The following is a 27456-nucleotide window of genomic DNA, read 5'->3' as shown; positions in this document are numbered from 1 at the left end:
GTTAAGCAATAGGTTGGTGGTTCGAGCCCATCCGGGAGCGGTGTTGTGAGGTCTCAGATGTGACGTAATAAGTCAAGGTTTTTACACAATACCTGACGAGTATTTAACTTTTGGGCTTCCGTGGCGCAATGGTTAGCGCGTTCGGCTGTTAACCAATAGGTTGGTGGTTCGAGCCCATCCGGGAGCGGTGTTGTGAGGTCTCAGATGTGACGTAAAAAGTCAAGGTTTTTACACAATACCTGACGAGCATTTAATTTTTGGGATTCCGTGGCGCAATGGTTAGCGCGTTCAGCTGTTAATCGAAAGGTTGGTGGTTCGAGCCCACCCGGGATAGGTGTTGTGGGGTCTCAAATGTAACGTAGAAAGCCAAAGTTTTTCCACAACACCTGACAACCGTTTAATTTCTGAGCTTCCGTGGCTCAATGGTTAGCGCGTTCGGCTGTTAACCAATAGGTTGGTGGTTCGAGCCCATCCGGGAGCGGTGTTGTGAGGTCTCAGATGTGACGTAAAAAGTCAAGGTTTTTACACAATACCTGACAAGCATTTAACTTTTGGGCTTCCGTGGCGCAATGGTTAGCGCGTTCGGCTGTTAACCAATAGGTTGGTGGTTCGAGCCCATCCGGGAGCGGTGTTGTGAGGTCTCAGATGTGACGTAAAAAGTGAAGTTTTTTGCACAATACCTGACGAGCATTTAGGTTTTGGGCTTCCGTGGCGCAATGGTTAGCGCGTTCGGCTGTTAAGCAATAGGTTGGTGGTTCGAGCCCATCCGGGAGCGGTGTTGTGAGGTCTCAGATGTGACGTAAAAAGTCAAGGTTTTCCACAATACCTGACAACCATTTAATTTCTGAGCTTCTGTGGCTCAATGGTTAGCGCGTTCGGCTGTTAACCAATAGGTTGGTGGTTCGAGCCCACCCGGGAGCGGTGTTGTGGGATCTGAAATGTAACGTAGAAAGCCAAAGTTTTTGCACAATAAATGACGACCATTTAATTTTTGGGCTTCCGTGGCGCAATGGTTAGCGCGTTCGGCTGTTAACCAATAGGTTGGTGGTTCGACCCCATCCGGGAGCGGTGTTGTGAGGTCTCAGATGTGACGTAAAAAGTCAAGGTTTTTACATAATACCTGACGAGCATTTAACTTTTGGGCTTCCGTGGCGCAATGGTTAGCGCGTTCAGCTGCTATTCAAAAGACTGGTGGTTTGAGCTCTCCCGGGAGCGGTGTTGTGACGTCTCAAATGTAACATAAAATGTCAGAGTTTTTCCACAATACCTGTCGAACATTGAATTTTTGGGCTTCCGTGGCGCAATGGTTAGCGCGTTCAGCTGTTAATCGAGAGGTTGGTGGTACGAGCCCACCCGGGAGAGGTGTTGTGGGGTCTCAGATGTAGCGTAAAAAGTCAAAACTTTTTCACAATACGTGACAACCATTTAATTTCTGGGCTTCCGTGGCTCAATGATTAGCGCGTTCGGCTGTTAACCAATAGGTTTGTGGTTCGAGCCCATCCGGGATGCGGTGTTGTGAAATCTCAGATGTAACGTAAAATGTCAGAGTTTTTCACAATACCTGACGAACATTTAATTTTTGGGCTTCCGTGGCGCAATGATTAGCGCGTTCGGCTGTTAACCAATAGGTTGGTGGTTCGAGCCCATCCGGGAGCGGTGTTGTGAGGTCTCAGATGTGACGTAAAAAGTCAAGGTTTTTACACAATACCTGACAAGCATTTAACTTTTGGGCTTCCGTGGCGCAATGGTTAGCGCGTTCGGCTGTTAACCAATAGGTTGGTGGTTCGAGCCCATCCGGGAGCGGTGTTGTGAGGTCTCAGATGTGACGTAAAAAGTCAAGTTTTTTGCACAATACCTGACGAGCATTTAGGTTTTGGGCTTCCGTGGCGCAATGGTTAGCGCGTTCGGCTGTTAAGCAATAGGTTGGTGGTTCGAGCCCATCCGGGAGCGGTGTTGTGAGGTCTCAGATGTGACGTAAAAAGTCAAGGTTTTCCACAATACCTGACAACCATTTAATTTCTGAGCTTCTGTGGCTCAATGGTTAGCGCGTTCGGCTGTTAACCAATAGGTTGGTGGTTCGAGCCCACCCGGGAGCGGTGTTGTGGGATCTGAAATGTAACGTAGAAAGCCAAAGTTTTTGCACAATAAATGACGACCATTTAATTTTTGGGCTTCCGTGGCGCAATGGTTAGCGCGTTCGGCTGTTAAGCAATAGGTTGGTGGTTCGAGCCCATCCGGGATGCGGTGTTGTGAGGTCTCAGATGTAACGTAAAATGTCAGAGTTTTTCACAATACCTGACGAACATTTAATTTTTGGGCTTCCGTGGCGCAATGATTAGCGCGTTCGGCTGTTAACCAATAGGTTGGTGGTTCGAGCCCATCCGGGAGCGGTGTTGTGTGATCTCAAATGTAACGTAGAAAGCCAAAGTTTTTCCACAATACCTGACGACCATTTAATTTTTGGGCTTCCGTGGCGCAATGGTTAGCGCGTTCAGCTGTTAATCGAGAGGTTGGTGGTACGAGCCCACCCGGGAGAGGTGTTGTGGGGTCTCAGATGTAGCGTAAAAAGTCAAAACTTTTCCACAATACGTGACAACCATTTAATTTCTGAGCTTCCGTGGCTCAATGGTTAGCGCTTTCAGCTGTTAACCAATAGGTTGGTGGTTCGAGCCCATCCGGGAGCGGTGTTGTGAGGTCTCAGATGTGACGTAAAAAGTCAAGGTTTTTCCACAATACCTGACGACCATTTAATTTTTGGGCTTCCGTGGCGCAATGGTTAGCGCGTTCAGCATTTAACAAATAGGTTAGTGGTTCGAGCCCACCCGGGAGCGGCGTTGTGGGATCTCAAACGTAACGTAGAAAGCCAAAGTTTTTCCACAATACCTGACGACCATTTAATTTTTGGGCTTCCGTGGCGCAATGGTTATTGCGTTCGGCTGTTAACCAATAGGTTGGTGGTTCGAGCCCACCCGGGAGCGGTGTTGTGGGATCTCAAATGTAACGTAGAAAGCCAAAGTTTTTCCACAATACGTGACGACCATTTAATTTCTGAGCTTCCGTGGCTCAATGGTTAGCGCGTTCGGCTGTTAACCAATAGGTTGGTTGTTCGAGCCCATCCGGGAGCGGTGTTGTGAGGTCTCAGATGTGACGTAAAAAGTCAAGGTTTTTCCACAATACCTGACGAACATTTAATTTTTGGGCTTCCATGGCGCAATGGTTAGCGCGTTCGGCTGTTAACCGAAAGGTTGGTGGTTCGAGCCCACCCGGGAGAGGTGTTGTGGGGTCTCAGATGTAGCGTTAAAAGTCAAAAAGTTTCCACAATACGTGACGACCATTTAATTTCTGAGCTTCCGTGGCTCAATGGTTAGCGCGTTCGGCTGTTAACCAATAGGTTGGTGGTTCGAGCCCATCCGGGAGCGGTGTTGTGAGGTCTCAGATGTGACGTAAAAAGTCAAGTTTTTTGCACAATACCTGACGAGCATTTAGGTTTTGGGCTTCCGTGGCGCAATGGTTAGCGCGTTCGGCTGTTAAGCAATAGGTTGGTGGTTCGAGCCCATCCGGGAGCGGTGTTGTGAGGTCTCAGATGTGACGTAAAAAGTCAAGGTTTTCCACAATACCTGACAACCATTTAATTTCTGAGCTTCTGTGGCTCAATGGTTAGCGCGTTCGGCTGTTAACCAATAGGTTAGTGGTTCGAGCCCACCCGGGAGCGGCGTTGTGGGATCTCAAATGTAACGTAGAAAGCCAAAGTTTTTCCACAATACCTGACGATCATTTAATTTTTGGGCTTCCGTGGCGCAATGGTTAGGGCGTTCGGCTGTTAACCGAAAGGTTGGTGGTTCGAGCCCAACCGAGAGAGGTGTTGTAGGGTCTCAGATGTAACGTAATAAGTCATAACTTATCCACAACACCTGACAACCATTTAATCTCTGGGCTTCCGTGGCTCAATGGTTAGCGCGTTCGGCTGTTAACCAATAGGTTGGTGGTTCGAGCCCATCCGGTAGCGGTGTTGTGAGGTCTCAGATGTAACGTAAAATGTCAGAGTTTTTCCACAATACCTGACGAACATTTAATTTTTGGGCTTCCGTGGCGCAATGATTAGCGCGTTCGGCTGTTAACCAATAGGTTGGTGGTTCGAGCCCATCCGGGAGCGGTGTTGTGTGATCTCAAATGTAACGTAGAAAGCCAAAGTTTTTCCACAATACCTGACGACCATTTAATTTTTGGGCTTCCGTGGCGCAATGATTAGCGCGTTCAGCTGTTAATCGAAAGGTTGAAGGTTCGAGCCCACCCGGGAGAGGTGTTGTGGGGTCTCAGATGTAGCGTAAAAAGTCAAAACTTTTCCACAATACGTGACAACCATTTAATTTCTGAGCTTCCGTGGCTCAATGATTAGCGCTTTCAGCTGTTAACCAATAGGTTGGTGGTTCGAGCCCATCCGGGAGCGGTGTTGTGAGGTCTCAGATGTGACGTAAAAAGTCAAGGTTTTTCCACAATACCTGACGACCATTTAATTTTTGGGCTTCCGTGGCGCAATGGTTAGCGCGTTCAGCAGTTAACAAATAGGTTAGTGGTTCGAGCCCACCCGGGAGCGGCGTTGTGGGATCTCAAACGTAACGTAGAAAGCCAAAGTTTTTGCACAATACCTGACGACCATTTAATTTTTGGGCTTCCGTGGCGCTATGGTTATTGCGTTCGGCTGTTAACCAATAGGTTGGTGGTTCGAGCCCACCCGGGAGCGGTGTTGTGGGATCTCAAATGTAACGTAGAAAGCCAAAGTTTTTCCACAATACGTGACGACCATTTAATTTCTGAGCTTCCGTGGCTCAATGGTTAGCGCGTTCGGCTGTTAACCAATAGGTTGGTTGTTCGAGCCCATCCGGGAGCGGTGTTGTGAGGTCTCAGATGTGACGTAAAAAGTCAAGGTTTTTCCACAATACCTGACGAACATTTAATTTTTGGGCTTCCATGGCGCAATGGTTAGCGCGTTCGGCTGTTAACCGAAAGGTTGGTGGTTCGAGCCCACCCGGGAGAGGTGTTGTGGGGTCTCAGATGTAGCGTTAAAAGTCAAAACGTTTCCACAATACGTGACAACCATTTAATTTCTGAGCCTCCGTGGCTCAATGGTTAGCGCGTTCGGCTGTTAACCAATAGGTTGGTGGTTCGAGCCCATCCGGTAGCTGTGTTGTGAGGTCTCAGATGTAACGTAAAATGTCAGAGTTTTTCCACAATACCTGACGAACATTTAATTTTTGGGCTTCCGTGGCGCAATGGTTAGCGCGTTCGGCTGTTAACCAATAGGTTGGTGGTTCGAGCCCATCCGGGAGCGGTGTTGTGAGGTCTCAGATGTGACGTAAAAAGTCAAGGTTTTTACACAATACCTGACGAGCATTTAATTTTTAGCTTCCGTGGCGCAATGGTTAGCGCGTTCAGCAGTTAACAAATAGGTTAGTGGTTCGAGCCCACCCGGGAGCGGCGTTGTGGGATCTCAAACGTAACGTAGAAAGCCAAAGTTTTTCCACAATACCTGACGACCATTTAATTTTTGGGCTTCCGTGGCGCAATGGTTAACGCGTTCGGCTGTTAACCAATAGGTTGGTGGTTCGAGCCCACCCGGGAGCGGTGTTGTGGGATCTCAAATGTAACGTAGAAAGCCAAAGTTTTTCCACAATACGTGACGACCATTAAATTTCTGAGCTTCCGTGGCTCAATGGTTAACGCGTTCGGCTGTTAGCCAATAGGTTGGTGGTTCGAGCCCATCCGGGAGCGGTGTTGTGACGTCTCAGATGTGACGTAAAAAGTCCAGGTTTTTCCACAATACCGGACGACCATTTAATTTTGGGGCTTCCGTGGCGCAATCGTTAGCGCGTTCGGCTGTTAACAGAAAGGTTGGTTTTTCGAGCACACCCGGGAGCGGTGCTATGAGGTCTCAGATGTTACGTAAAAAGTCCAGGTTTTTCCACAATACCGGACGACCATTTAATTTTTGGGCTTCCGTGGCGCAATGGTTAGCGCGTTCAGCAGCTATTCAAAAGACTGGTGGTTTGAGCCCTTCCGGGAGCGGTGTTGTGACGTCTCAGATGTAACATAAAATGTCAGAGTTTTTCCACAATACCTGACGAATATTGAACTTTTGGGCTTCCGTGGCGCAATGGTTAGCGCGTTCGGCTGTTAACCAATAGGTTGGTGGTTCGAGCCCATCCGGGAGCGGTGTTGTGAGGTCTCAGAAGTGACGTAAAAAGTCAAGGTTTTTACACAATACCTGACGAGCATTTAATTTTTGGGCTTCCATGGCGCAATGGTTAGCGCGTTCGGCTGTTAACGGAAAGGTTGGTGGTTCGAGCCCAACCGGGAGAGGTGTTGTGGGGTCTCAGATGTAGCGTAAAAAGTCAAAACTTTTCCACAATACGTGACAACCATTTAATTTCTGAGCTTCCGTGGCTGAATGGTTAGCGCGTTCAGCTTTTAACCAATAGGGTGGTGGTTCGAGCCCATCCGGGAGCGGTGTTGTGAGGTCTTAGATGTAACGTAAAATGTCAGAGTTTTTCCACAATACCTGACGAACATTTAATTTTTGGGCTTCCGTGGCGCAATGGTTAGCGCGTTCGGCTGTTAACCAATAGGTTGGTTGTTCGAGCCCATCCGGGAGCGGTGTTGTGAGGTCTCAGATGTGACGTAAAAAGTCAAGGTTTTTACACAATACCTGACGAGCATTTAACTTTTGGGCTTCCGTGGCGCAATGGTTAGCGCGTTCGGCTGTTAACCAGTAGGTTGGTTGTTCGAGCCCATCCGGGAGCGGTGTTGTGAGGTCTCAGATGTGACGCAAAAAGTCAAGGTTTTTACACAATACCTGACGAGCATTTAATTTTTGGGCTTCCGTGGCTCAATGGTTAGCGCGTTCGGCTCTTAACCTAAAGGTTGGTGGTTCGTGCCCATCCGGGAGCGGTGTTGTGGCGTCTCAGATGTAACGTAAAATGTCAGAGTTTTTCCACAATACATGACGAACATTTAATTTTTGGGCTTCCTTGGCGCAATTATTAGCGCGTTCAACTGTTAATCGAAAGGCTGGTGGTTCAAGCCCACCCGGAAGAGGTGTTGTGGGGTCTCAGATGTAGCGTAAAAAGTCAAAACTTATCCACAATACGTGACAACCATTTAATTTCTGAGATTCCGTGGCTCAATGGTTAGCGCGTTCGGCTGTTAACCAATAGGTTGGTGGTTCGAGCCCACCCGGGAGCGGTGGTGTGGGATCTCAAATGTAACGTAGAAAGCCAAATTTTTGCCACAATACCTGACGACCATTAAATTTTTGGGCTTCCTTGGCGCAATTGTTAGTGCGTTCGGCTGTTAACCGAAAGGTTGGTGGTTCGTGCCCAACCGGAAGAGGTGTTGTAGGGTCTCAGATGTAACGTAAAAAGTCATAACTTATCTACAATACCTGACAACCATTTAATTTGTGAGCTTCCGTGGCTCAAAGGTTAGCGCGTTCGGCTGTTAACTAATAGGTGTGTGGTTCGAGCCCATCCGGGAGCGGTGTTGTGACGTCTCAGATGTGATGTAAAAAGTCAAGGTTTTTTCCACAACACCTGACGACCATTTAAATTTTGGGCTTCCGTGGCGCAATGGTTAGCGCGTTCGGATGTTAACCAATAGGTTGGTGGTTCGAGCCCATCCGGGAGCGGTGTTGTGAGGTCTCAGATGTAACGTAAAATGTCAGAGTTTTTCCACAATACCTGACGAACATTTAATTTTTGGGCTTCCTTGGCGCAATTGTTAGTGCGTTCGGCTGTTAATCGAAAGGTTGAAGGTTCGAGCCCACCCGGGAGAGGGTTGTAGGGTCTCAGATGTAACGTAAAAAGTCTTAACTTATCTACAATACCTGACAACCGTTTAATTTCTGAGCTTCCGTGGCTCAAAGGTTAGCGCGTTCGGCTGTTAACCAATAGGTGTGTGGTTCGAGCCCATCCGGGAGCGGTGTTGTGACGTATCAGATGTGAAGTAAAAAGTCAAGGTTTTTTCCACAACACCTGACGACCATTTAAATTCTGAGCTTCCGTTGCTCAATGGTTAGCGAATTCGGCTGTTAACAAATAGGTTGGTGGTTCGAGCCCACCCGGGAGCGGTGTTTTGGGATCTCAAATGTAACGTTGAAAGCCAAAATTTTTTCACAATACCTGACGACCATTTAATTTTTGGGCTTCCGTGGCGCAATGGTCTGCGCGTTCAGCTGTTAACCGAAAGGTTAATGTTCGAGCCCATCCGGGAGCGGTGTTGTGACGTCTCAGATGTAACGTAAAATGTCAGAGTTTTTCCACAATACCTGACGAACATTTAATTTTTGGGCTTCCTTGGCGCAATTATTAGCGCGTTCAACTGTTAATCGAAAGGCTGGTGGTTCAAGCGCACCCGGAAGAGGTGTTGTGGGGTCTCAGATGTAGCGTAAAAAGTCAAAACTTATCCACAATACGTGACAACCATTTAATTTCTGAGCTTCCGTGGCTCAAAGGTTAGCGCGTTCGGCTGTTAACCAATAGGTGTGTGGTTCGAGCCCATCCGGGAGCGGTGTTGTGACGTATCAGATGTGAAGTAAAAAGGCAAGGTTTTTTCCACAACACCTGACGACCATTTAAATTCTGAGCTTCCGTTGCTCAATGGTTAGCGAATTCGGCTGTTAACAAATAGGTTGGTGGTTCGAGCCCACCTGGGAGCGGTGTTTTGGGATCTCAAATGTAACGTAGAAAGCCAAAGTTTTGCCACAATACCTGACGACCATTAAATTTTTGGGCTTCCTTGGCGCAATTGTTAGTGCGTTCGGCTGTTAACCGAAAGGTTGGTGGTTCGTGCCCAACCGGAAGAGGTGTTGTAGGGTCTCAGATGTAACGTAAAAAGTCATAACTTATCTACAATACCTGACAACCATTTAATTTGTGAGCTTCCGTGGCTCAAAGGTTAGCGCGTTCGGCTGTTAACTAATAGGTGTGTGGTTCGAGCCCATCCGGGAGCGGTGTTGTGACGTCTCAGATGTGATGTAAAAAGTCAAGGTTTTTTCCACAACACCTGACGACCATTTAAATTTTGGGCTTCCGTGGCGCAATGGTTAGCGCGTTCGGATGTTAACCAATAGGTTGGTGGTTCGAGCCCATCCGGGAGCGGTGTTGTGAGGTCTCAGATGTAACGTAAAATGTCAGAGTTTTTCCACAATACCTGACGAACATTTAATTTTTGGGCTTCCTTGGCGCAATTGTTAGTGCGTTCGGCTGTTAATCGAAAGGTTGAAGGTTCGAGCCCACCCGGGAGAGGGTTGTAGGGTCTCAGATGTAACGTAAAAAGTCTTAACTTATCTACAATACCTGACAACCATTTAATTTCTGAGCTTCCGTGGCTCAAAGGTTAGCGCGTTCGGCTGTTAACCAATAGGTGTGTGGTTCGAGCCCATCCGGGAGCGGTGTTGTGACGTATCAGATGTGAAGTAAAAAGTCAAGGTTTTTTCCACAACACCTGACGACCATTTAAATTCTGAGCTTCCGTTGCTCAATGGTTAGCGAATTCGGCTGTTAACAAATAGGTTGGTGGTTCGAGCCCACCCGGGAGCGGTGTTTTGGGATCTCAAATGTAACGTTGAAAGCCAAAATTTTTTCACAATACCTGACGACCATTTAATTTTTGGGCTTCCGTGGCGCAATGGTCTGCGCGTTCAGCTGTTAACCGAAAGGTTAATGTTCGAGCCCATCCGGGAGCGGTGTTGTGACGTCTCAGATGTAACGTAAAATGTCAGAGTTTTTCCACAATACCTGACGAACATTTAATTTTTGGGCTTCCTTGGCGCAATTATTAGCGCGTTCAACTGTTAATCGAAAGGCTGGTGGTTCAAGCGCACCCGGAAGAGGTGTTGTGGGGTCTCAGATGTAGCGTAAAAAGTCAAAACTTATCCACAATACGTGACAACCATTTAATTTCTGAGCTTCCGTGGCTCAATGATTAGCGCGTTCGGCTGTTAACCAATAGGTTGGTGGTTCGAGCCCACCCGGGAGCGGTGTTGTGGGATCTCAAATGTAACGTAGAAAGCCAAAGTTTTTCCACAATACCTGACGACCATTTAATTTTTGGGCTTCCGTGGCGCAATGGTTAGCGCGTTCGGCTGTTAACCGAAAGGTTGGTGGTTCAAGCCCATCCGGGAGCGGTGTTGTGACGTCTCAGATGTTACGTAAAAAGTCAAGGTTTTTCCACAATACCTGACGACCATTTAATTTTTGGGCTTCCGTGGCTCAATAGTTAGCGCGTTCGGCTGTTAACCAATAGGTTGGTGGTTCGAGGCCACCCGGGAGCGGTGTTGTGGGATCTCACATGTAACGTGGAAAGCCAAAGTTTTTCCACAATACCTGACGACCATTTAATTTTTGGGCTTCCGTGGCGCAATGGTTAGCGCGTTCGGCTGGTAACCGAAAGGTTGGTGGTTCGAGCCCACCCGGGAGCGGTGTTGTGGGATCTCAAATGTAACGTAGAAAGCCAAAGTTTTTCCACAATACCTGACGACCATTTAATTTTTGAGCTTCCGTGGCGCAATGGTTAGCGCGTTCTTCTGTTAATCGAAAGGTTGGTGGTTCGAGCCCACCCGGGAGAGGTGTTGTGGGGTCTCAGATGTAGCGTAAAAAGTCAAAACTTTTCCACAATACGTGACAACGATTTAATTTCTGAGCTTCCGTGGCTCAATGTTTAGCGCGTTCGGCTGTTAGCCAATAGGCTGGTGGTTCGAGCCCACCCGGGAGCGGAGTTGTAGGATCTCAAATGTAATGTAGAAAGCCAAAGTTTTTCCACAATACCTGACGACCATTTAATTTCTGAGCTTCCGTGGCTCAATGGTTAGCGCGTTCGGCTGTTAACCAATAGTTTGGTAGTTCGAGCCCATCCGGGAGCGGTGTTGTGAGGTCTCAGATGTGACGTAAAAAGTCAAGGTTTTTCCACAATACCTGACGACCATTTAATTTTTGAACTTTCCCTGGCGCAATGGTTAGCGCGTTCTTCTGTTAATCGAAAGGTTGGTGGTTCGAGCCCACCCGGGAGAGGTGTTGTGGGGTCTCAGATGTAGCGTAAAAAGTCAAAACATTTCCACTATACGTGACAACCATATAATTTCTGAGCTTCCGTGGCTCAATGGTTAGCGCGTTTGGCTGTTAACCAATAGGTTGGTGGTTCGAGCCCATCCGGGAGCGGTATTGTGACGTCTCAGATGTGACGTTAAAAGTCAAGGTTTTTCCAAAATACCTGACGACCATTTAATTTTTGGGCTTCCGTGGCGCAATGGTTAGCGCGTTCAGCTGCTATTCAAAAGACTGGTGGTTTGAGCTCTCCCGGGAGCGGTGTTGTGACGTCTCAAATGTAACATAAAATGTCAGAGTTTTTCCACAATACCTGTCGAACATTGAATTTTTGGGCTTCCGTGGCGCAATGGTTAGCGCGTTCAGCTGTTAATCGAAAGGTTGGTGGTACGAGCCCACCCGGGAGAGGTGTTGTGGGGTCTCAGATGTAGCGTAAAAAGTCAAAACTTTTCCACAATACGTGACAACCATTTAATTTCTGGGCTTCCGTGGCTCAATGATTAGCGCGTCGGCTGTTAACCAATAGGTTGGTGGTTCGAGCCCACCCGGGAGCGGTGTTGTGGGATCTCAAATGTAACGTAAAAATTCAAGGTTTTTCCACAATACCTGACGAACATTTAATTTTTGGGCTTCCTTGGGGCAATGGTTAGCGCGTTCGGCTGTTAACCGAAAGGTTGGTGGTTCGATCCCAACCGGGAGAGGTGTTGTAGGGTATCAGATGTAACGTAATAAGTCATAACTTATCCACAATACCTGACAACCATATAATTTCTGAGCTTCCGTGGCTCAATGGTTAGCGCGTTTGGCTGTTAACCAATAGGTTGGTGGTTCGAGCTCATCCGGGAGCGGTGTTGTGAGGTCTTAGATGTGACGTAAAAAGTCAAGGTTTTTACGCAAAACCTGACGAGCATTTAATTTTTGGGCTTCCGTGGCGCAATGGTAAGCGCGTTCTGCTGTTGACCCATAGGTTGGTGGTTCGAGCCCACCCGGGAGCGGTGTTGTGGGATCTCAAATGTAACGTAGAAAGCCAAAGTTTTTCCACAATACCTGACGACCATTTAATTTCTGAGCTTCCGTGGCTCAATGGTTAGCGCGTTCAGCTGTTAATCGAAAGGTTGGTGGTTGTGGGGTCTCAAATGTAACGTAGAAAGCCAAAGTTTTTCCACAATACCTGACGACCATTTAATTTCTGAGCTTCCGTGGCTCAATGGTTAGCGCGTTCAGCTGTTAATCGAAAGGTTGGTGGTTGTGGGGTCTCAAATGTAACGTAGAAAGCCAAAGTTTTTCCACAATACCTGACGACCATTTAATTTTTGGGCTTCCGTGGCGCAATGGTTAGCGCGTTCGGCTGTTAACCGAAAGGTTGGTGGTTGAAGCCCATCCGGGAGCGGTGTTGTGACGTCTCAGATGTTACGTAAAAAGTCAAGGTTTTTCCACAATACCTGACGACCATTCAATTTTTGGGCTTCCGTGGCTCAATAGTTAGCGCGTTCGGCTGTTAACCAATAGGTTGGTGGTTCGAGGCCACCCGGGAGCGGTGTTGTGGGATCTCACATGTAACGTGGAAAGCCAAAGTTTTTCCACAATACCTGACGACCATTTAATTTTTGGGCTTCCGTGGCGCAATGGTTAGCGCGTTCGGCTGGTAACCGAAAGGTTGGTGGTTCAAGCCCACCCGGGAGCGGTGTTGTGGGATCACGAATGTAACGTAGAAAGCCAAAGTTTTGCCAGAATACCTGACGACCATTTAATTTTTGGGCTTCCGTGGCGCAATAATTAGCGCGTTCAGCTGCTAATCGAAAGGTTGGTGGTTCGGGCCCACCCGAGAGAGGTGTTGTGGGGTCTCAGATGTAGCGTAAAAAGTCAAAACTTTTCCACAATACGTGACAACCATTTAATTTCTGAGCTTTCGTGGCTCAATGGTTAGCGCGTTCGGCTGTTAGCCAATAGGTTGGTGGTTCGAGCCCACCCGGGAGCGGTGTTGTGGGATCTCAAATGTAACGTAGAAAGCCAAAGTTTTTCCACAATACCTGACGACCATTTAATTTTTGGGCTTCCGGGGCGCAATGGTTAGCGCGTTCAGCTGTTATTCAAAAGACTGGTGGTTTGAGCCCTCCCGGGAGCGGTGTTGTGACGTCTCGAATGTAACGTAAAATGTCAGAGTGTTTCCACAATACCTGACGAACATTTAATTTTTGGGCTTCCTTGGCGCAATTATTAGCGCGTTCAACTGTTAATCGAAAGGCTGGTGGTTCAAGCCCACCCGGAAGAGGTGTTGTGGGGTCTCAGATGTAGCGTAAAAAGTCAAAACTTATCCACAATACGTGACAACCATTTAATTTCTGAGATTCCGTGGCTCAATGGTTAGCGCGTTCGGCTGTTAACCAATAGGTTGGTGGTTCGAGCCCACCCGGGAGCGGTGGTGTGGGATCTCAAATGTAACGTAGAAAGCCAAAGTTTTGCCACAATACCTGACGACCATTTAATTTTTGGGCTTCCTTGGCGCAATGGTTAGCGCGTTCGGCTGTTAACCAATAGTTTAGTAGTACGAGCCCATCCGGGAGCGGTGTTGTGAGGTCTCAGATGTGACGTAAAAAGTCAAGGTTTTTCCACAATACCTGACGACCATTTAATTTTTGAGCTTCCGTGGCGCAATGGTTAGCGCGTTCTTCTGTTAATCGAAAGGTTGGTGGTTCGAGCCCACCCGCGAGAGGTGTTGTGGGGTCTCAGATGTAGCGTAAAAAGTCAAAACTTTTCCACAATACGTGACGACGATTTAATTTCTGAGCTTCCGTGGCTCAATGTTTAGCGTGTTCGGCTGTTAACCAATAGGTTGGTGGTTCGGGCCCACCCGGGAGCGGTGTTGTGAGTTCTCAGATGTGACGTAAAATGTCAGAGTTTTTCCACAATACCTGACGAATATTTAATATTTGGGCTTCCTTGGCGCAATGTTTAGCGCGTTTGGCTGTTAACAGAAAGGTTGGTGGTTCGAGCACACCCGGGAGCGGTGCTATGAGGTCTCAGATGTTACGTAAAAAGTCAAAGTTTTTCCACAATACCGGACGACCATTTAATTTCAGAGCTTCCGTGGCTCAATGGCTAGCGCTTTCGGCTTTTAACCGAAATTTTGGTTTTTCGAGCCCATCCGGGAGCGTTTTGTGAGGTCTCAGATGTAACGTAAAAAGTCAGAGTTTTTCCACAATACATGACGACCATTTGATTTCTGAGCTTCCGTGGCTCAATGGTTAGCGCGTTCGGCTGTTAACTAATAGGTTAGTGGTTCGAGCCCACCCGGGAGCGGCGTTGTGGGATCTCAAATGTAACGTAGAAAGCCAAAGTTTTGCCACAATACCTGACGACCATTTAAATTTTGGGCTTCCGTGGCGCAATGGTTAGCGCGTTCGGCTGTTAACCGAAAGGTTGGTGGTTCGAGCCCAACCGGAATAGATGTTGTGACGTCTCAGATGTGACGTAAAAAGCCAAGGTTTTTTCCACAACACCTGACGACCATTTAATTTTTGGGCTTCCGTGGCGCAATGGTTAGCGCGTTCGGCTGTTAGCCAATAGGTTGGTGCTTCAAGCATACCCGGGAGCGGTGTTGTGGGATCTCGAATGTAACGTAGAAAGCCAAAGTTTTTCCACAATACCTGACGACCATTTAATTTTTGGGCTTCCGTGGCGCAATGGTTAGCGCGTTCGGCTGTTAACCGAAAGGTTGGTGGTTGAAGCCCATCCGGGAGCGGTGTTGTGACGTCTCAGATGTTACGTAAAAAGTCAAGGTTTTTCCACAATACCTGACGACCGTTTAATTTTTGGGCTTCCGTGGCTCAATAGTTAGCGCGTTCGGCTGTTAACCAATAGGTTGGTGGTTCGAGGCCACCCGGGAGCGGTGTTGTGGGATCTCACATGTAACGTGGAAAGCCAAAGTTTTTCCACAATACCTGACGACCATTTAATTTTTGGGCTTCCGTGGCGCAATGGTTAGCGCGTTCGGCTGGTAACCGAAAGGTTGGTGGTTCAAGCCCACCCGGGAGCGGTGTTGTGGGATCACGAATGTAACGTAGAAAGCCAAAGTTTTGCCAGAATACCTGACGACCATTTAATTTTTGGGCTTCCGTGGCGCAATAATTAGCGCGTTCAGCTGCTAATCGAAAGGTTGGTGGTTCGGGCCCACCCGAGAGAGGTGTTGTGGGGTCCCAGATGTAGCGTAAAAAGTCAAAACTTTTCCACAATACGTGACAACCATTTAATTTCTGAGCTTTCGTGGCTCAATGGTTAGCGCGTTCGGCTGTTAGCCAATAGGTTGGTGGTTCGAGCCCACCCGGGAGCGGTGTTGTGGGATCTCAAATGTAACGTAGAAAGCCAAAGTTTTTCCACAATACCTGACGACCATTTAATTTTTGGGCTTCCGGGGCGCAATGGTTAGCGCGTTCAGCTGTTATTCAAAAGACTGGTGGTTTGAGCCCTCCCGGGAGCGGTGTTGTGACGTCTCGAATGTAACGTAAAATGTCAGAGTTTTTCCACAATACCTGACGAACATTTAATTTTTGGGCTTCCTTGGCGCAATTATTAGCGCGTTCAACTGTTAATCGAAAGGCTGGTGGTTCAAGCCCACCCGGAAGAGGTGTTGTGGGGTCTCAGATGTAGCGTAAAAAGTCAAAACTTATCCACAATACGTGACAACCATTTAATTTCTGAGATTCCGTGGCTCAATGGTTAGCGCGTTCGGCTGTTAACCAATAGGTTGGTGGTTCGAGCCCACCCGGGAGCGGTGGTGTGGGATCTCAAATGTAACGTAGAAAGCCAAAGTTTTGCCACAATACCTGACGACCATTAAATTTTTGGGCTTCCTTGGCGCAATGGTTAGCGCGTTCGGCTGTTAACCAATAGTTTAGTAGTACGAGCCCATCCGGGAGCGGTGTTGTGAGGTCTCAGATGTGACGTAAAAAGTCAAGGTTTTTCCACAATACCTGACGACCATTTAATTTTTGAGCTTCCGTGGCGCAATGGTTAGCGCGTTCTTCTGTTAATCGAAAGGTTGGTGGTTCGAGCCCACCCGCGAGAGGTGTTGTGGGGTCTCAGATGTAGCGTAAAAAGTCAAAACTTTTCCACAATACGTGACGAATATTTAATATTTGGGCTTCCTTGGCGCAATGTTTAGCGCGTTTGGCTGTTAACAGAAAGGTTGGTGGTTCGAGCACACCCGGGAGCGGTGCTATGAGGTCTCAGATGTTACGTAAAAAGTCAAAGTTTTTCCACAATACCGGACGACCATTTAATTTCAGAGCTTCCGTGGCTCAATGGCTAGCGCTTTCGGCTTTTAACCGAAATTTTGGTTTTTCGAGCCCATCCGGGAGCGTTTTGTGAGGTCTCAGATGTAACGTAAAAAGTCAGAGTTTTTCCACAATACATGACGACCATTTAATATTTAGGCTTCCGTGGCGCAATGGTTAGCGCGTTCAGCTGCTATTCAAAAGACTGGTGGTTTGAGCCCTCCCGGGAGCGGTGTTGTGACGTCTCGAATGTAACGTAAAATGTCAGAGTTTTTCCACAATACCTGACGAACATTTAATTTTTGGGCTTCTTTGGCGCAATTATTAGCGCGTTCAACTGTTAATCGAAAGGCTGGTGGTTCAAGCCCACCCGGAAGAGGTGTTGTGGGGTCTCAGATGTAGCGTAAAAAGACAAAACTTATCCACAATACGTGACAACCATTTAATTTCTGAGATTCCGTGGCTCAATGGTTAGCGCGTTCGGCTGTTAACCAATAGGTTGGTGGTTCGAGCCCACCCGGGAGCGGTGGTGTGGGGTCTCAAATGTAACGTAGAAAGCCAAAGTTTTGCCACAATACCTGACGACCATTTAAATTTTGGGCTTCCGTGGCGCAATGGTTAGCGCGTTCGGCTGTTAACCGAAAGGTTGGTGGTTCGAGCCCAACCGGAATAGGTGTTGTGACGTCTCAGATGTGACGTAAAAAGCCAAGGTTTTTTCCACAACACCTGACGACCATTTAATTTTTGGGCTTCCGTGGCGCAATGGTTAGCGCGTTCAGCTTTTAACCAATAGGTTGGTGGTTCGAGCCCATCCGGGAGCGGTGTAGTGAGGTCTCAGATGTAACGTAAAATGTCAGAGTTTTTCCACAATACCTGACGAACATTTAATTTTTGGGCTTCCGTGCCGCAATGACTAGCGCGTTCAGCTGTTAATCGAAAGGTTGAAGGTTCGAGCCCACCCGGGAGAGGTGTTGTGGGGTCTCAGATGTAGCGTAAAAAGTCAAAACTTTTCCACAATACGTGACAACCATTTAATTTCTGAGCTTCCGTGGCTCAATGGTTAGCGCGTTCGGCTGTTAACCAATAGGTTGGTGGTTCGAGCCCATCCGGGAGCGGTGTTGTGACGTCTCAGATGTGACGTAAAAAGTCAAGGTTTTTCCACAATACCGGACGACCATTTAAATTTTGGGCTTCCGTGGCGCAATCGTTAGCGCGTTCGGCTGTTAAAAGAAAGGTTGGTGGTTCGAGCACACCCGGGAGCGGTGCTATGAGGTCTCAGATGTTACGTAAAAAGTCAAAGTTTTTCCACAATACCGGACGAACATTTAATATTTGGGCTTCCGTGGCGCAATGGTTAGCGCGTTCAGCTGCTATTCAAAAGACTGGTGGTTTGAGCCCTCCCGGGAGCGTTGTTGTGACGTCTCAGATGTATCATAAAATGTCAGAGTTTTTCCACAATACCTGACGAACATTGAAATTTTGGGCTTCCGTGGCGCAATGGTTAGCGCGTTCAGCTGTTAATCGAAAGGTTGGTGGTTCGAGCCCACCCGGGAGAGGTGTTGTGGGGTCTCAGATGTAGCGTAAAAAGTCAAAACTTTTCCACAATACGTGACAACCATTTAATTTCTGAGCTTCCGTGGCTCAATGGTTAGCGCGTTCGGCTGTTAACTAATAGGTTAGTGGTTCGAGCCCACCCGGGAGCGGCGTTGTGGGATCTCAAATGTAACGTAGAAAGCCAAAGTTTTTCCACAATACCTGACGATCATTTAATTTTTGGGCTTCCGTGGCGCAATGGTTAGGGCGTTCGGCTGTTAACCAATAGGTTGGTGGTTCGAGCCCACCCGGGCGCGGTGTTGTGGGATCTCAAACGTAACGTGGAAAGCCAAAGTTTTTCCACAATACCTGACGACCATTTAATTTTTGGGCTTCCGTGGCGCAATGATTAGCGCGTTCAGCTGTTAATCGAAAGGTTGGTGGTTAGAGCCCATCCGGGAGCGGTGTTGTGAGGTCTCAGATGTAACGTAAAATGTCAGAGTTTTTCCACAATACCTGACGAACATTTAATTTTTGGGCTTCCCTGGCGCAATTATTAGCGCGTTCAACTGTTAATCGAAAGGCTGTTGGTTCAGGCCCACCCGGAAGAGGTGTTGTGGGGTCTCAGGTGTAGCGTAAAAAGTCAAAACTTATCCACAATACGTGACAACCATTTAATTTCTGAGCTTCCGTGGCTCAATGGTTAGCGCGTTCGGCTGTTAACCAATAGGTTGGTGGTTCGAGCCCATCCAGGAGCGGTATTTTGTGATCTCAAATGTAACGTAGAAAGCCAAAGTTTTGCCACAATACCTGACGACCATTAAATTTTTGGGATTTCTTGGCGCAATGGCTAGCGCGTTCGGCTGTTAACCGAAAGGTTGGTTGTTCGAGCCCAACCGGAAGAGGTGTTGTAGGGTCACACATGTAACGTAAAAAGTCATAACTTATCCACAATACCTGACAACAATTTAATTTCTGAGCTTCCGTGGCTCAAAGGTTAGCGCGTTCGGCTGTTAACCAATAGGTGTGTGGTTCGAGCCCATCCAGGAGCGGTTTTGTGACGTCTCAGATGTGACGTAAAAAGTCAAGGTTTTTTACACAACACCTGACGACCATTTAATTTTTGGTCTTCCGTGGCGCAATGGTTAGCGCGTTCGGCTGTTAACCAATAGGTTGGTGGTTCGAGCCCATCCGGGAGCGGTGTTGTGAGGTCTCAGATGTAACGTAAAATGTCAGAGTTTTTCCACAATACCTGACGAACATTTAATTTTTGGGCTTCCGTGGCGCAATGATTAGCGCGTTCAGCTGTTAACCGAAAGGTTGGTGGTTCGAGCCCATCCGGGAGCGGTGTTGTGACGTCTCAGATGTAACGTAAAATGTTAAAACTTTTCCACAATATGTGACAACCACTTAAATTCTGAGCTTCCGTGGCTCAATGGTTAGCGAATTCGGCTGTTAACCAATAGGTTGGTGGTTCGAGCCCACCCGGGAGCGGTATTTTGTGATCTCAAATGTAACGTTGAAAGCCAAAATTTTTCCACAATACCTGACGACCATTTAATTTTTGGGCTTCCGTGGCGCAATGGTCAGTGCCTTCAGCTGTTAATCGAAAGGCTGGCGGTTCAAGCCCACCCGGAAGAGGTGTTGTGGGGTCTCAGATGTAGTGTAAAAAGTCAAAGCCTATCCACAATACGTGACAACCATTTAATTTCTGAGCTTTCGTGGCTCAATGGTTAGCGCGTTCGGCTGTTAACCAATAGGTTGGTGGTTCGAGCCCACCCGGGACCGGTGGTGTGGGATCTCAAATGTAACGTAGAAAGCCAAGGTTTTGCCACAATACCTGACGACCATTAAATTTTTGGGCTTCCTTGGCTCAAAGGTTAGCGCGTTCGGCTGTTAACGAATAGGTGTGTGGTTCGAGCCCATCCGGGAGCGGTGTTGTGACGTCTCAGATGTGACGTAAAAAGTCAAGTTTTTTTCCACAGCACCTGACGACCATTTAATTTTTGGGCTTCCGTGGCGCAATGATTAGCGCGTTCAGCTGTTAATCGAAAGGTTGAAGGTTCGAGCCCACCCGAGAGAGGTGTAGTGGGGTCTCAGATGTAGCGTAAAAAGTCAAAACTTTTCCGCAATACGTGACAACCATTTAAATTCTGAGCTTCCGTGGCTCAATGGTTAGCGCGTTCGCCTGTTAACCAATAGGTTGGTGGTTCGAGCCCATCCGGGAGCGGTGTTGTGACGTCTCAGATGTGACGTAAAAAGTCAAGGTTTTTCCACAATACCGGACGACCATTTAATTTTTGGGCTTCCGTGGCGCAATCGTTAGCGCGTTCGGCTGTTAACAGAAAGGTTGGTGGTTCGAGCACACCCGGGAGCGGTGCTATGAGGTCTCAGATGTTACGTAAAAAGTCAAAGTTTTTCCACAATACCGGACGACCATTTAATTTTTGGGCTTCCGTTGCGCAATGGTTAGCGCGTTCAGCTGCTGTTCAAAAGACTGGTGGTTTGAGCCCTCCCGGGAGCGGTGTTGTGACGTCTCAGATGTAACATAAAATGTCAGAGTTTTTCCACAATACCTGACGAACATTGAATTTTTGGCCTTCCGTGGCGCAATGGTTAGCGCGTTCAGCTGTTAATCGAAAGGTTCGTGGTTCGAGCCCACCCGGGAGAGGTGTTGTGGGGTCTCAGATGAAGCGTAAAAAGTCAAAACGTTTCCACAATACGTGACAACCATTTAATTTCTGAGCCTCCGTGGCTCAATGGTTAGCGCGTTCGGCTGTTAACCAATAGGTTAGTGGTTCGAGCCCACCCGGGAGCGGCGTTGTGGGATCTCAAATGTAACGTAGAAAGCCAAAGTTTTTCCACAATACCTGACGATTTAATTTTTGGGCTTCCGTGGCGCAATGGTTAGGGCGTTCGGCTGTTAACCAATAGGTAGGTGGTTCGAGCCCTCCCGGGCGCGGTGTTGTGGGATCTAAAACGAAACGTAGAAAGCCAAAGTTTTTCCACAATACCTGACGACCATTTAATTTTTGGGCTTCCGTGGCGCAATGATTAGCGCGTTCAGCTGTTAATCGAAAGGTTGAAGGTTCGAGCCCACCCGGGAGAGGTGTTGTGGGGTCTCAGATGTAGCGTAAAAATTCAAAACTTTTCCACAATACGTGACAACCATTTAATTTCTGAGCTTCCGTGGCTCAATGGTTAGCGCTTTCGGCTGTTAACCAATAGGTGGGTTGTTCGAGCCCATCCGGGAGCGGTGTTGTCAGGTCTCAGATGTGACGCAAAAAGTCAAGGTTTTTACACAATACCTGACGAGCATTTAATTTTTGGTTTTCCGTGGCGCAATGGTTAGCGCGTTCAGCAGTTAAGAAATAGGCTAGTGGTTCGAGCCCACCCGGGAGCGGCGTTGTGGGATCTCAAACGTAACGTAGAAAGCCAAAGTTTTTCCACAATACCTGACGACCATTTAATTTTTGGGCTTCCGTGGCGCAATGGTTAACGCGTTCGGCTGTTAACCAATAGGTTGGTTTTTGAAGCCCACCCGGGAGCGGTGTTGTGGGATCTCAAATGTAACGTAGAAAGCCTAAGTTTTTCCACAATACGTGACGACCATTTAATTTCTGAGCTTCCGTGGCTAAATGGTTAGCGCGTTCGGCTGTTAACCAATAGGTTGGTGGTTCGAGCCCATCCGGGAGCGGTGTTGTGAGGTCTCAGAAGTGACGTAAAAAGTCAAGGTTTTTCCACAATACCTGACGAACATTCAATTCTTGGGCTTCTTTGGCGCAACGGTTAGCGCGTTCGGGTGTTAACCGAAAGGTTGGTGGTTCGAGCCCAACCGGGAGAGGTGTTGTAGGGTCTCAGATGTAACGTAATAAGTCATAACTTATCCACAATACCTGACAACCATTTAATTTCTGAGCTTCCGTGGCTCAATGGTTAGCGCGTTCGGCTGTTAACCAATAGGTTGGTGGTTCGAGCCCATCCGGGAGCGGTGTTGTGAGGTCTCAGATGTAACGTAAAATGTCAGAGTTTTTCCACAATACCTGACGAACATTTAATTTCTGAGCTTCCGTGGCTCAATGGTTAGCGCGTTCGGCTGTTAACCAATAGGTGGGTTGTTCGAGCCCATCCGGGAGCGGTGTTGTCAGGTCTCAGATGTGACGCAAAAAGTCAAGGTTTTTACACAATACCTGACGAGCATTTAATTTTTGGGCTTCCGTGGCTCAATGGTTAGCGCGTTCGGCTGTTAACCAATAGGTTGGTGATTCGAGCCCACCCGGGAGCGGTGGTGTGGGATCTCATATGTAACGTAGAAAGCCAAAGTTTTGCCACAATACCTGACGGCCATTAAATTTTTGGGCCTTCTTGGCGCAATTGTTAGTGCGTTCGGCTGTTAACCGAAAGGTTGGTGGTTCGAGCCCAACCGGAAGAGGTGTTGTAGGGTCTCAGATGTAACTTAAAAAGTCATAACTTATCTACAATACCTGACAACCATTTAATTTCTGAGCTTCCGTGGCTCAAAGGTTAGCGCGTTCGGCTGTTAACCAATAGGTGTGTGGTTCGAGCCCATCCGGGAGCGGTGTTGTGACGTCTCAGAAGTGACGTAAAAAGTCAAGGTTTTTCCACAATACCTGACGAACATTTAATTCTTGGGCTTCTTTGGCGCAACGGTTAGCGCGTTCGGCTGTTAACCGAAAGGTTGGTGGTTAGAGCCCAACCGGGAGAGGTGTTGTAGGGTCTCAGATGTAACGTAATAAGTCATAACTTATCCACAATACCTGACAATCATTTAATTTCTGAGCTTCCGTGGCTCAATGGTTAGCGCTTTCGGCTGTTAACCAATAGGTTGGTGGTTCGAGCCCACCCGGGAGCGGTGTTGTGAGGTCTCAGATGTGACTTAAAAAGTCAAGGTTTTTACACAATACCTGACGAGCATTTAAATTTTGGGCTTCCTTGGCGCAATGGTTAGCGCGTTCGGCTGTTAACCAATAGGTTGGTGGTTCGAGCCCACCCGGGAGCGGTGTTGTGTGATCTCAAATGTAACGTAGAAAGCCAAAATTTTTCCACAATACCTGACGACCATTTAATTTTTGGGCTTCAGTGGCGCAATGGTTAGCACGTTCGGCTGTTAACCAATAGGTTGGTGGTTCGAGCCCATCCGGGAGCGGTGTTGTGAGGTCTCAGATGTGACGTTAAAAGTCAAGGTTTTCCACAATACCTGACAACCATTTAATTTCTGAGCTTCCGTGGCTCAATGGTTAGCGCGTTCGGCTGTTAACCAATAGGTTGGTGGTTCGAGCCCACCCGGGAGCGGTGTTGTGGGATCTGAAATGTAACGTAGAAAGCCAAAGTTTTTGCACAATAAATGACGACCATTTAATTTTTGGGCTTCCGTGGCGCAATGGTTAGCGCGTTCGGCTGTTAACCAATAGGTTGGTGGTTCGACCCCATCCGGGAGCGGTGTTGTGAGGTCTCAGATGTGACGTAAAAAGTCAAGGTTTTTACATAATACCTGACGAGCATTTAGCTTTTGGGCTTCCGTGGCGCAATGGTTAGCGCGCTCGGCTGTTAACCAATAGGTTGGTGGTTCGAGCCCACCCGGGAGCGGTGTTGTGTGATCTCAAATGTAACGTAGAAAGCCAAAGTTTTTCCACAATACCTGACGACCATTTAATTTTTGGGCTTCCGTGGCGCAATGGTTAGCGCGTTCAGCTGCTATTCAAAAGACTGGTGGTTTGAGCTCTCCCGGGAGCGGTGTTGTGACGTCTCAAATGTAACATAAAATGTCAGAGTTTTTCCACAATACCTGTCGAACATTGAATTTTTGGGCTTCCGTGGCTCAATGGTTAGCGCGTTCGGCTGTTAACCAATAGGTTGGTGGTTTGAGCTCTCCCGGGAGCGGTGTTGTGACGTCTCAAATGTAACATAAAATGTCAGAGTTTTTCCACAATACCTGTCGAACATTGAATTTTTGGGCTTCCGTGGCGCAATGGTTAGCGCGTTCAGCTGTTAATCGAGAGGTTGGTGGTACGAGCCCACCCAGGAGAGGTGTTGGGGGGTCTCAGATGTAGCGTAAAAAGTCAAAACTTTTCCACAATACGTGACAACCATTTAATTTCTGGGCTTCCGTGGCTCAATGATTAGCGCGTTCGGCTGTTAACCAATAGGTTTGTGGTTCGAGCCCATCCGGGATGCGGTGTTGTGAGGTCTCAGATGTAACGTAAAATGTCTGAGTTTTTCACGATACCTGACGAACATTTAATTTTTGGGCTTCCGTGGCGCAATGATTAGCGCGTTCAGCTGTTAATCGAAAGGTTGAAGGTTCGAGCCCACCCGGGAGAGGTGTTGTGGGGTCTCATATGTAGCGTAAAAAGTCAAAACTTATCCACAATACGTGACAATCATTTAATTTCTGAGCTTCCGTGGCTCAATGGTTAGCGCGTTCGGCTGTTAACCAATAGGTTGGTGGTTCGAGCTCATCCGGGAGCGGTGTTGTGAGGTATCAGATGTGACGTAGAAAGCCAAAGTTTTTCCACAATACCTGACGACCATTTAATTTTTGGGCTTCCGTGGCTCAATGGTTAGCGCGTTCGGCTGTTAACCAATAGGTTGGTGGTTCGAGCCCATCCGGGAGCGGTGTTGTGTGATCTCAAATGTAACGTAGAAAGCCAAAGTTTTTGCACAATAAATGACGACCATTTAATTTTTGGGCTTCCGTGGCGCAATGGTTAGCGCGTTCGGCTGCTAACCAATAGGTTGGTGGTTCGACCCCATCCGGGAGCGGTGTTGTGAGGTCTCAGATTTGACGTAAAAAATCAAGGTTTTTACACAATACCTGACGAGCATTTAACTTTTGGGCTTCCGTGGCGCAATGGTTAGCGCGTTCGGCTGTTAACCAATAGGTTGGTGGTTCGAGCCCATCCGGGAGCGGTGTTGTGAGGTCTCAGATGTGACGTAAAAAGTCAAGGTTTTTACACAATACCTGACGAGCATTTAACATTTGGGCTTCCGTGGCGCAATGTTTAGCGCGTTCGGCTGTTAACCAATAGGTTGGTGGTTCGAGCCCATCCGGGAGCGGTGTTGTGAGGTCTCAGATGTGACGTAAAAAGTCAAGGTTTTTACACAATACCTGACGAGCATTTAACTTTTGGGCTTCCGTGGCGCAATGTTTAGCGCGTTCGGCTGTTAACCAATAGGTTGGTGGTTCGAGCCCATCCGGGAGCGGTGTTGTGAGGTCTCAGATGTGACGTAAAAAGTCAAGGTTTTTACACAATACCTGACGAGCATTAAACTTTTGGGCTTCCTTGGCGCAATGGTTAGCGCGTTCGGCTGTTACCCAATAGGTTGGTGGTTCGAGCCCATCCGGGAGCGGTGTTGTGAGGTCTCAGATGTGACGTAAGAAGTCAAGGTTTTTACACAATACCTGACGAGTATTTAACTTTTGGGCTTCCGTGGCGCAATGGTTAGCGCGTTCGGCTGTTAACCAATAGGTTGGTGGTTCGAGCCCATCCGGGAGCGGTGTTGTGAGGTCTCAGATGTGACGTAAAAAGTCAAGGTTTTTACACAATACCTGACGAGCATTTAATTTTTGGGATTCCGTGGCGCAATGGTTAGCGCGTTCGGCTGTTAAGCAATAGGTTGGTGGTTCGAGCCAATCCGGGAGCGGTGTTGTGAGGTCTCAGATGTGACGTAAAAAGTCAAGGTTTTTACACAATACCTGACGAGCATTTAAATTTTGGGCTTCCTTGGCGCAATGGTTAGCGCGTTCGGCTGTTAACCAATAGGTTGGTGGTTCGAGCCCACCCGGGAGCGGTGTTGTGTGATCTCAAATGTAACGTAGAAAGCCAAAATTTTTCCACAATACCTGACGACCATTTAATTTTTGGGCTTCAGTGGCGCAATGGTTAGCACGTTCGGCTGTTAACCAATAGGTTGGTGGTTCGAGCCCATCCGGGAGCGGTGTTGTGAGGTCTCAGATGTGACGTTAAAAGTCAAGGTTTTCCACAATACCTGACAACCATTTAATTTCTGAGCTTCCGTGGCTCAATGGTTAGCGCGTTCGGCTGTTAACCAATAGGTTGGTGGTTCGAGCCCACCCGGGAGCGGTGTTGTGGGATCTGAAATGTAACGTAGAAAGCCAAAGTTTTTGCACAGTAAATGACGACCATTTAATTTTTGGGCTTCCGTGGCGCAATGGTTAGCGCGTTCGGCTGTTAACCAATAGGTTGGTGGTTCGACCCCATCCGGGAGCGGTGTTGTGAGGTCTCAGATGTGACGTAAAAAGTCAAGGTTTTTACACAATACCTGACGAGCATTTAACATTTGGGCTTCCGTGGCGCAATGTTTAGCGCGTTCGGCTGTTAACCAATAGGTTGGTGGTTCGAGCCCATCCGGGAGCGGTGTTGTGAGGTCTCAGATGTGACGTAAAAAGTCAAGGTTTTTACACAATACCTGACGAGCATTTAACTTTTGGGCTTCCGTGGCGCAATGTTTAGCGCGTTCGGCTGTTAACCAATAGGTTGGTGGTTCGAGCCCATCCGGGAGCGGTGTTGTGAGGTCTCAGATGTGACGTAAAAAGTCAAGGTTTTTACACAATACCTGACGAGCATTAAACTTTTGGGCTTCCTTGGCGCAATGGTTAGCGCGTTCGGCTGTTACCCAATAGGTTGGTGGTTCGAGCCCATCCGGGAGCGGTGTTGTGAGGTCTCAGATGTGACGTAAGAAGTCAAGGTTTTTACACAATACCTGACGAGTATTTAACTTTTGGGCTTCCGTGGCGCAATGGTTAGCGCGTTCGGCTGTTAACCAATAGGTTGGTGGTTCGAGCCCATCCGGGAGCGGTGTTGTGAGGTCTCAGATGTGACGTAAAAAGTCAAGGTTTTTACACAATACCTGACGAGCATTTAATTTTTGGGATTCCGTGGCGCAATGGTTAGCGCGTTCGGCTGTTAAGCAATAGGTTGGTGGTTCGAGCCAATCCGGGAGCGGTGTTGTGAGGTCTCAGATGTGACGTAAAAAGTCAAGGTTTTTACACAATACCTGACGAGCATTTAAATTTTGGGCTTCCTTGGCGCAATGGTTAGCGCGTTCGGCTGTTAACCAATAGGTTGGTGGTTCGAGCCCACCCGGGAGCGGTGTTGTGTGATCTCAAATGTAACGTAGAAAGCCAAAATTTTTCCACAATACCTGACGACCATTTAATTTTTGGGCTTCAGTGGCGCAATGGTTAGCACGTTCGGCTGTTAACCAATAGGTTGGTGGTTCGAGCCCATCCGGGAGCGGTGTTGTGAGGTCTCAGATGTGACGTTAAAAGTCAAGGTTTTCCACAATACCTGACAACCATTTAATTTCTGAGCTTCCGTGGCTCAATGGTTAGCGCGTTCGGCTGTTAACCAATAGGTTGGTGGTTCGAGCCCACCCGGGAGCGGTGTTGTGGGATCTGAAATGTAACGTAGAAAGCCAAAGTTTTTGCACAGTAAATGACGACCATTTAATTTTTGGGCTTCCGTGGCGCAATGGTTAGCGCGTTCGGCTGTTAACCAATAGGTTGGTGG

The 27456-nt window shown here is 47.8% G+C and overlaps 4 non-coding genes across 4 annotated transcripts; all 4 read left to right on the top strand.

Moving 5' to 3' along the window:
• Nucleotides 1–10401: 10401 nt before the first annotated feature.
• Nucleotides 10402–10474, top strand: TRNAT-GGU (transfer RNA threonine (anticodon GGU)). Its single transcript has one exon. It is a non-coding gene; the product is annotated as a tRNA-Thr (tRNA).
• A 2233-nt stretch (nt 10475–12707) lies between these two features.
• TRNAT-GGU (transfer RNA threonine (anticodon GGU)) lies at nt 12708–12780 on the top strand. Its single transcript has one exon. It is a non-coding gene; the product is annotated as a tRNA-Thr (tRNA).
• Nucleotides 12781–15059: 2279 nt separating this feature from the next.
• On the top strand, nt 15060–15132 carry TRNAT-GGU (transfer RNA threonine (anticodon GGU)). Its single transcript has one exon. It is a non-coding gene; the product is annotated as a tRNA-Thr (tRNA).
• A 9480-nt stretch (nt 15133–24612) lies between these two features.
• TRNAS-GCU (transfer RNA serine (anticodon GCU)) lies at nt 24613–24685 on the top strand. The gene has a single exon. It is a non-coding gene; the product is annotated as a tRNA-Ser (tRNA).
• The last annotated feature ends 2771 nt before the right edge of the window (nt 24686–27456 follow it).

This window comes from Phalangium opilio, unplaced genomic scaffold (assembly GCF_054372755.1).
Source record: "Phalangium opilio isolate 3A_F unplaced genomic scaffold, DU_Popi_V2 ptg000056l_1, whole genome shotgun sequence".
NCBI classification, from domain to species: Eukaryota; Metazoa; Arthropoda; class Arachnida; order Opiliones; family Phalangiidae; genus Phalangium; species Phalangium opilio.
Note: the sequence above shows the minus strand (reverse complement) of the source record. Positions and strands in the feature narration are given on the sequence as shown.